This window comes from Amphiprion ocellaris, chromosome 17 (genome assembly GCF_022539595.1).
Source record: "Amphiprion ocellaris isolate individual 3 ecotype Okinawa chromosome 17, ASM2253959v1, whole genome shotgun sequence".
Taxonomy (NCBI): Eukaryota; Metazoa; Chordata; class Actinopteri; family Pomacentridae; genus Amphiprion; species Amphiprion ocellaris.
Window position 1 is genome coordinate 15,433,369 of NC_072782.1, and position 10,501 is coordinate 15,443,869.

The window sequence follows — 10,501 nt, forward strand, 5'->3', positions numbered from 1 at the left end:
CTGCTTCAGGTGTCATAAAGAATCACTGATGTGTTTGACATTGGGTCAGTTGGGTTTTTTTCTGCTCCGTATAGAATGCACAGGGAGTGGTGATAGGTTTCCATTATTATAGACATTGATTTTCAATACATGCAGTGCTGATGATGAGGGGGTGGCAGGAACTCTCAAGTCCACTTGTTATTATTAACTGCATAGCCCCACAATGGTTATTACCTGGACCGCTGCAGTCAGCAAAATGTTTTGACACGTGATGAGATTGAGTGGGTGGAATGAGTCATTGATGGACAGACATGAAGGACCTGATAGAGAAAATGAAACACAATGGCAACTCTGTTTGCTATTTGTCCTTACTTGCAAGGTTTTCCAGATTATTTTAAAGTTTGAGTGAAAATCAATGCACTCATTGTATATCAGGAGTCCATATATCTAAAAGAGAGAGAAATTGGAAAAGCAATATTCTCACTATGTAGCAAAGTCTCCTGTGTGATGCAGTTAGCAATGACAACAAAACTAATGGTCCTCCGTAGTCAGTCCCAATGGGTTTGGAGTAGGCCAAACACATGAATCAAATGCTATACTTGGTGCAAAGCTACTTCCTTGGAGTGTGAAGTACATCCTCACTTCATTACTCAAAGCCAATGAGTTACATTCATTCATTATGTAGCCTACATTACAGGTTGATTATCTGAGGCATTAATAACACATGGCGCTTGATCCAACTTAAATATGATTGATCAAGCAAGTGAAAGCAGTTTTTCCACATAATTTGCTCTTCCTATACATGTGTTAAATTACCATTTTCATGACTGAAGTGTTTAGATTCATATGAACTAATGGGCACCGTGTGAAAATAAATTAACACCGATTATGTGTGTAACTAGATCATGTTGACCGTCCTGATGGGTGCGTGCATTTCCCCATTCGCTCTCCACTGTGCCCTGCACTGCAATGTGGTATAAGAGGGTGTCCGGAAGCTGACACATTTTAATGCAGTCCATGCAGGTGTGTGACAGTCAGAAGAAAGGCTCAGAGGGAGGAATTGGACAGAGCAGAGCAAAGAGAGCACATCTCAGAGCAGCCCGTCTGTCTCCGTTGTGTCAGATGGGAGAAACAGGCCACCAGGCCGCACCACGAACACGGACCTGGGGTTATGTGGACAAAAGAGGATAAAAAAAAATCGAAGGGATACTGTAAATATAGCCAGGACTTTACCTACAGTACAGCTCACTCCTATCATGTTTGTTCTTGCTGTTGTCGTGCCTCCCTTGCCTGGCAGCTCCGACAAATATAAGCTAACTGATGCAATAGAAAAACCTTTTAAGGCTTTTTCTCTCTCTGCCTCCCATGCAGTTACACGCTAATGGATCTGTTTTCCAGCTAAGAGCATATCTTACCTAATGTCCTATATGGGATGAATAAACAATTTATGACTATCAGTCTTCAAAAAGACTGATAGGCAGGTTTTTGTAGAGGAAGTGAGGGCTGGAATGTCTTGAGTTTTTTTCTGTCTAAGTGTGCGTGAGTCTGATTTTAGATTAAATAATGAAAGTCTATCAATGTATAGCACATTAGGCACTCGGAAAACAAGACATCTATTTATATTTGCGATACCTTTTCAGTTTTGTTCCATTAACTAACTAGAATTTCATTTGTATACATGAATATTTTTCTATTCGGAAGTAAATTAAGTACGTGGTGTCCCATTTACAAATATATTACCAATTAGCTGAGCAAATGTTTTCTATTAGAAGATAAATGATCTGAAATTGGATGCTGAATTCCTCTAGAGATGGAAGCTAGCTGTTTGCAAATAGGTAATGAAGTGTATTGTGGTTTAAAGCCTGCAGGGCATACCTGTTGTACAGTATAGTTTTTGAGAATTCATATCTGTGAAATAACCTTATTATTGATACTCTTTAATGTCTCTCCAACGTGGAGATAACAGATCCAGCAGTTTGGAAAGAGAGCAGAGATTAAATCTGGGCTGGCAGTCCCTGTACAACTTCTACACACAATCGGCCGACTGGCTCATCGCCAAGGCATCGCAAAGAATCGGGCAGAATTGGACAGCGGTGAAACATTTGGAGGTTTTTCTGTGAGTCTCGGCGAGTCTCTAGGTGTGCGCAGGTAATGAATGTCATCCTCACATTCCTGGAGGATGATTTTGTGTTTGTGATTCCCTCTTTCCCTGGCCATCTGTTGGTCTATTCCCTCTCTCATCTATATGGATAACAAGACGTGCATTAGAATAACTAATAGAACAGGCCTCATATGGTGAATGTGCACTAACAAGGTGGTACAGATTGCGGGGAGATTCTTAGAGGTTGTGATCTGCTGAGGGTAAAAAGCCATGCAGAGGACTGCGGAGCTGAGAGAGCGTCATGAAATAATACTTTATTATACCTTCTGTATTCTAGAGAGTGATCATGCTTTAGAGTTACACCTTTCCTCCTGTAAGTAGATCGGGCTTGACCTGTTTTTTTTTTTTCAAACAGTAAATATAGCAACCTTTTAAATGGGTGTGGTGCGTGGTCACATTTTTCTTACTGTCAGTGTCTGCAGGACAGGGCTATCAGAGAATCCAACCCATGGGAGGAGGTTATGGTAGTGCTGCTCCAACAGGGAGAGAGATAGATGAAGAAATAAAGAGATGGAGAGATTATGTTGTCGAAGGAGGTTCCACAGTGAAGCCTCCGGTGGTACAGTCGAATGAGGGGGCCGGGGCTGGGCTGGGAGAAGCAGTCCCTCAGGATGGGCTTGATGCTAAAATGGAGAAGTGCTCCCTTCCTGAGGGAAGACTGTCCACATCCAGATGTTGAGTGCACAGTTGATGACTGATGCCTGGAGGGAGCGTAGCGATTGTAAATGTGCACACGCGCACACACACTTAATGTGTGTATGTGTTAGTCAGGGATTCTCGCTAAATATTTCAAAGGGCCAAGAGAGAAAACAAAGGGAAAATGGATATCAGAATCTGGAGCAGTAGTCCCAGAAGAGACACCGCAGGAGCCCCTTTCTCCCAGTTACCACAGAAATAAAATCGTTTGATCTCTACCGCTCCTGCTTCTATTGTTATCTGCTGTAAACCTCCACCCTCCCAACTATGTTCATTGTATCACTGTGAAACTGTTGAGGCCAACAAATATGAGCAGATAAATAGGCAGAATGAAAATGTTTACTCATGCAACCTGCAAAATATTTGATACCACCAGGGACACGCTGCTAATTTGTAGCATTTTTATACACCTTCCCACTTTTAATTAGCGCTTTTAGAAAACAGCCTCCCCCTACCACCACCACCTAGTCGCAGCACACCTGACTCCGTCTAGCTTCTCAAATCATTTGTAATTACAAGCAGTAGCTGCTTCATTCTACTCAACAGGAATCTTGTTTAGCCAAGCAAATCCATTAATTAAATAAGTGTGTTGTGGTTTCATTATGGTCTTGCGGTGCCCAGAGATGTGCACAGTGTAGTTTCAGTGCTGTTTAGAAGAGAGCTACAGCTGGAGAAATATTCATGTTCTGTTACACATAACAAAACACCAACAGTTTTTGAGAAGTAGGACGGACTGAGACTGTTTTTTAAAGCCATACAGTCAGTCCGTGTTGGCTGCATTTGAGCTGAGACTGACTCAGAAGTGTGAATGGGATTATGAAACTTAAAATTACATCTGCTTATTCCTGGCATTGGCTGTATGTTTTGGTGAGGCTGTGTTAAATTCCACAATATCCAGAGAGGTGTATACAAAGGATGTTCAACATAGTCAGGCTTTCTTTGGGTTAGCTGGCTTAACAAAAGCTAATCAGAGATAGTAGGTATCGTCATGGTGATTATCAACTGTCTTTGTTAACCAGGTTTTCAACACACTTTCCATGAAAGGGGATTTGTCTCCGACTTCAGGCAAGAGGAACAGGTTGTTAAAATGGAGAGTTATTAGGTTCATAAAAAAATTACTAAAAAGTGGAGTTACTGCAAATTATGCAAGAGATGAACGCTGGTAGAATATTGTTAATCATGTAAGTTAAAATATTCATTTTACTACTCTCAGTGCAACCGATTATTTATAACATGAAAACTGCACATTACAGCTCCAAAACTTCATACATTTAAACACGATACTCAGGAAGGGTATTAAGGCTGTGAAGGATACATGGAAATCACTTTGTGCCCGTCGAAGAGACATTATTATTGATTGAATATCCTCTGTGATAAATACCAATAGACTAATCTTTTTTTTTATGTGTGTTGTAATACCAGCAGTGTAAAACAGACTGAGCAGGAAATCAGGACCAAGCAGTTAAACATGTATAGGCATTTTCTGCATCACCAACCGAATGCATGTAGATTCCCACGGAAATATAAGACATGCAGCTACTGTAACTGCACGCCTTCATTCAGGGGTATTACTAACACACCACTTAGCAGATTTCCAGATGTAACGTATTCCCTTTGCTGACAATCTGATTCGCTCAGAGAGTAGAAGAACTAGTTAAAGGGAGATGCCTCTTGCAGTCTATTTAAATCTCAATCTCCCAACAGAGCCTCCTCTAAAGAAGGTTGTATCTGTTAAAATGGCGATCCAACAGGTTAAAAGAGAGTCACCATCATGACATTGAAAATTCTGGCTTAGGCTCAACATACCTCATTAACCCATCAATCTTGCTTTGAAATACCCCGCTCAGGTTATAGTGCATCTTCTGCTGCACACAAATACAAATTTCTAAGATGCTACAAGCCATTAATCAACAAATAGAGGTTTTTATATATTTTGGCAAATAATGTTTTAATCAGAGACTAAGATTTATCTCTATTGCTGCATCATTGAACCACAACAAAACAGTTAGAGCCGCTTAATTGATACAACACCCCGGATATTGACCAGGACTTTTAGTTTAGAGCACTTCCTAATGGGTCAGGACACCTGTGTTTGCTTTACCTTGCAGAAGTGGGTTGCTCATCTGTGATACTAAACATCCTTATCAGTTTCTGATCTCTCTCTCTCACACACACACACACTCTACATCCTGCAGCATCCTTTTAAGCTGGTCATTTCCTTATCACCACAGTGCATGAACCAACCCATTCATTAGCATCGATTTCCCTTTGAATGACCACAAAATGGCCCTCTGTCCATCCCTCCCCTCTCTCTGTCTCTCTCCCCCGTTGCCTCCTTGTTCTATCCTAACCTTAACTGCTCTGTTTCTCCTCTGGCTCAGAAGGGATGCTCCCCTCTGTGGACTCTGTACAGTAGGCGAGCTCCTGTTAATTGCTCACAGCTGTTGGGAGGTTATCAGCTGACTGGCAGTGAAGGTCTGAATAATAAGCCGAGCTGAACAAGGCCGTGGTGGAAAAGAGTTAATACAGGAACAGAATTTGCTCCTTCCATACCAGAGAGTATGAAGAGGTGGAAGAAGAGATTAGAAGAAGTGGCTGCAGGTTTCGGGGTGACTCATAAATAGGGTAAATAGGAGCGAAGGCAGTTGGTTGCCTGATTATTGGCTCTACATTAAAGGTTGCCCTTAGCATGCCTCTGGCTGCCCTTTTCATGGTGATTCCAGCATTTCCATAATGCCACTTTCTGATGGTAACAACGAACACACACACACTCCCAGACACACACCCACACGTCCTAATACACCCAGGTCGAAGTTTGATCTGCATCGGACAGCACATCAATGAATGCATCGATTTTTTTTCCAGTGCCATGTTTTTCCAAACGACCTTGCCTTTGCAGACAGAACTTCTGCAGACCTAAAGCTTTAGAAGTTTGTTTTGCATTTTTATGCATAAGGTGTCGGCGCGTCCATGCATTCATTCTGCATGAGTATGACACCAACCATGCACCCACCTGTACTGCTCAGTTTTCATCACTGAGAACCCCTCACCTCACTGTTTTTGTGTGCATTTCATTTCATTATTTCAAATGCAGGAATCATCAATCATAGCAGCGGCCTTGGAAAATGTTTAAAATACATTTAAGGATTTGTGAAATTTCACAGAGGAAACTGCAGTTGAGAGAAGTATTCCTCTGTTGTTGTTTTTCAAATGTAAAGCCCTTTCACACCTGCACACATTCTCCTTCCATTACGTCTCCACTGTTCATCCTCCACGTTATTGCCTGCAGGCACTCTAACTTGGAGTCTGAACTTATGCTTCTCCCTTCTCTGAATTTTGGTGCACTCAGCTTGTGAATGGAGAGGGAATGAGCTCATTCTACCTGCGTCAGCACAAGGAATGGTTATACTGCAGACGGCTCGGTGAGGAAAGTGTAATGAGGAAGCACAGAGGTTTCTGTAGCGGCGACGGCCCCCCACACTCACGATTGGTTTCTCCCTCTCAACCAATCAAGAATGATGTGATTTAAGCCTCTCGCTGCTGCAGGTGAACTCCGCGAGAACAGATTTATGTAAATGTTGAACTTTTTTTTTCCCTGTAAAACTGCTCCGGGCTCTTTGTCCTCTCTCAAACCCAATCAACCAAAAGGCTGCATTTCTCTCTCTCTCTTTGTCTCTTCTCTTATCTTCCCTTTGTTCCTCTTCACGGCAAGAATTGAGCTTTAAATGCTTACCCATGGTTTTGGATTGGAATAGTGTGCCTATGTAGATAAACATAAATTCTCCACTTTTGCAATCGTTTGGAGAGCGCGGGAGAAACAAACAGCATGACAGTCAGCTCAGTTTTCTGATAAATGGCTTTAGGTGAACAGAAGATCATGGAAAAGAATGGAAAGAAGATGACAAGATATGGTGTTTGCCTGATCCTTTAGAGAGGAGAGGTTTCATTACCTGAGGGACTTCAAGCAGGGGATGCTTCGACTGGTGTTTTTCTTTTTTTTTTATCCCCTCACTGCTTGTCAGAGTCGAGGCGCTGCTACATACACTTGTGTTTTAAGTCACTCTGGGATTTCAGTGGCACCAGCAAAAGCCAGACAGGCCAGGAATCAGCTGTGACGGATGGCTGTGTCTGTCCAAAGGGATAGAGGGGTCACCGGGGTCCACAGCAGTGATGGAGACACTTCCCTGCTCAGGCCCCATGACTTTTTTAATTAACCTCTTTGGGAGGCCCCGTATAGGTAATCGCAGCCTGGAAAGTCCCGTCATTAGGACTTATCTGACCTCCGCGTGTCCAGTTGTGTGTCCAGCTCCTTTCACTGCCTCCCATTCATTGCAGTAATGACACTGCCACACAGGGAAGAAGACTACAGCAGTGAGAGTCAAGAGAGTACTTAGAATCGTACGCAGCCCCTTCAGAGTTTTCATTTTCCGTCTCCCCTATTTCCGTCTTCACACACCTCACTCACGGCTTTGTTTTCCACTCTCTATTCATCTCCCTAATTCGCCCTGCAAGAATTATTTCACAGCAAGGCGACTTCACTGATCCCACCAAGAGACGATCACAGTTTAATGGCAAATTAGGCAAGGCCCCACTCGCCAGATTCCTTTGTACCTTTCCTCCTCTCATCTCTTCATTTCATCCTCCCTGCTCTTATTGCGGACCTTCTGGCCTCATTATACGTAACCAAACAAGCAGCAAAGACAGAAATAAAAATTATCTTATTTTCCACATTAGACTTCTAAGGGACAAACAGGCCTCAGCACTCCTTAGGGGAAGCGAACTCCTCCGAGTGATGCCCCAGAACAAGCAGATCAAACGCCTCTCCTCTTGCTTCTCGGCTTTCTTCCTATCTCTCTATTTTGGTTGCCTTCTTTCATGTTGGGGAACAGTGGCTTAAGTGGCTCTATTGGAGCTCTCTGATGGGCTCTCAAACGAAGTCTTTGTGAGCTTGGGAAATAAATTGGTTTGTTCTGAGGCTGTGACTCCTGTGGCGCCACCTGCTGTTCCATCTCTGATCCCTGCCTTGTCCATTCAAGGAGGCGGGAGAGGAAGGGAGGGGGGGAGGCAAAACAAAGTACACAAAGCTGGCAGGGAAGAGGTCAAGAAAAAAAGGGGAGGATGGGGGGGATGGGATGAGTCATGCAGCTTGCTGTGTTGGAGCATTTACATTTCATTTCAGTCGATGAGAGTTTTATACATGCTAAATGAACACTGCATTTTATTTATTCACATTGGAAGGAGGGGATGAAGAGCAGATAAATGCATGAACCCACAACTCCCCCATGTGGACATCCTGAGCAAAACAGCTTTTTTTTGGAAAATGCAAATCTTTGATGAACTCACTTGTCTATTTTAATGAACTGACTTCTATCAGTAACACCTCATTAAAGCCGTAATTACAACTTATGACCAACAGACAAATTACAGAGCGCCGCGCTGACATCATTTTTTTATTTTTTGCAAACTGTTTTATTATATGTGTAGTTTATTTCTGCGAGTTGTTCATTTTGATTCCAAATTCCCCGTTTTTCCATATCTTCCTCATTCACATGCAGCCAAGCAGAGTAGTGGGTTTTTCTGCGTGGCTTATCTGAGTCTTTGCTCATTGTGTGCGCTGTGGTGTTTGCATCCACACCCATGTTGCATCTGTGTGTTTGCGTTTGTCCTTTTGTCCACAATGAGGATCTGCATATCAGAGATCCTGGATTTAGAAACTAAAACAGGACAGCAAAGTGCAGTTTTGCATTTTTGCATGTGCTTGTTTCTTTGCCGTTTATCAGAAACAGAAAAGCCAGCAATTAAAGTGAAAATAAATATACATGCATTACAGGTCGTAAGCCACTTCCCATAGGAGACTGACAGCTGTTCCAATTTTTTAAGCTTAAAGTCTTTAGGGTTTAAAACTGACAGCAGGGACTGATGAGTTTATAATATTTTATTTGCTATAGTGAGGTGATTGTGTAATGTAAATTTTATATGTGGACAGTTTACACATAGTTATATTTCTTTTAGTCTTTTCCATAACAAGAGTTTATTATTACCCTTATAAAGCATGCCACTATAATATCATACAGAACCTGTTAATGTCCAGGTATTTTATTCAGCAGTGATGGACAAAGTACCGATATGTTATTTTAACCCAGTGTTTTGTTGACTTTTGCTTTATTTTCTTATTGTTTGGAGTTCTACAGACCACATTGCTGTACAGTATATGTAACAGTATTTGCTTTCTTTAACTCAAATATTTTTTCTGTTCAGATAGATTTTGACCTTTCTTGTGAGCTTAGCAACGCATGTAGAAAAGTACTGTGGTGATCCTCATTTGAATCTGATGAAGGTGACAAAGTACAAAAATACTCACGAGGGCATCCTTAAACATCATCGATTATATAAATAAAGTAAGAATAGATGTGTCACATGGGCTTTGATGTCAAATATCTTCATCAGAGAATATTTTGCTACATAATGGCATCATTTATATTTGGGGTCAATGAACGATCAGATCCGTTGCATACAAATTACTCTAAAACTCCAAATTCATATTTGGAATTTGGAGAGCATCATGCAGCATGGAAACTACTGTCAGCACCAAACACACAGTGAGATCCAGTGAAAATCCTATGTATTTACAGTGACTATATTTTGCAAATGAGGACTTTTGGAACTGTAAACAGAAGTCACTGTGTTGTTGCTTGGTACAAAACTTCAGAAATTCTGAATTAGATAATTGTGTTGATGTGCAATTTTTATACCACTAAAAAAAGCCATTAAGAATCAGGATGATAAATCAAATTTAAGTGCATTTTTGAGCTGTTAAATAGGTCAGAGGTTCTCCTGAACCCAAACAGCTTTAGAATGGAAATAAAATAGTATTACTACAGTACAACAGCACATTTAGTCAGGGGTACATTTAGTGGGGATACCGAGAGGTTTTTCTTCCAGGAAGTTCTGCGAGTCAAAACCATTCATTTTCTGGATTCCAGAGATATTTTAGGTTTTTGTATAACAATTTGTCAAAACTATAATGGAATATACAGTATGTGGGTCTAATTGGGTTTTTTACGGTTCTGTGGTTGTACGAGCTCATGTTTCATTTTCATTTTTTGGGAATAAAAATGAAAAAAGGAACAGTGCTGGAGTAAATAGGCCTGCCCCTGTCTGGGGGATTGTTGCCTCTATTAGTAATGGTATAGTATTTTTTCCAAAATAAAAATGTGTTTTGCTTGTTTCATGTTTCAAAAGAGGAGTTTGTTCTTAATGTGTCCCCCATGAAATCTGCCTATGAAAATGCATCATACTTTATAAGACAGTTATTGGTGTTATATGAACAGTCTCAAAAAGTAACAGACAGCCCCATCAATGTAATTAACTTCACTTTAGAAGGAAGTGATGTTTGACACAGCAAAATCATGACTAGAAGATGAGTTTGGTGTCAAAATTTAGATAAAAATGAGACTTTTTATTTGCTACAACTTGTTTTGAGCAACCACCTATCCTACATGGTGATATGACCTTTGAAAGTTTACCCACAATGCACTTTTATCTCAGGTCAACAATCAGAAAAACAGATGAAACACCCAGGGTACCAGTGCTTGTTTCTGTTATCATATAGCATCATAGACATTAAACTGGTGCAGTTTTGAAGTTAAAACTATGATATATCCC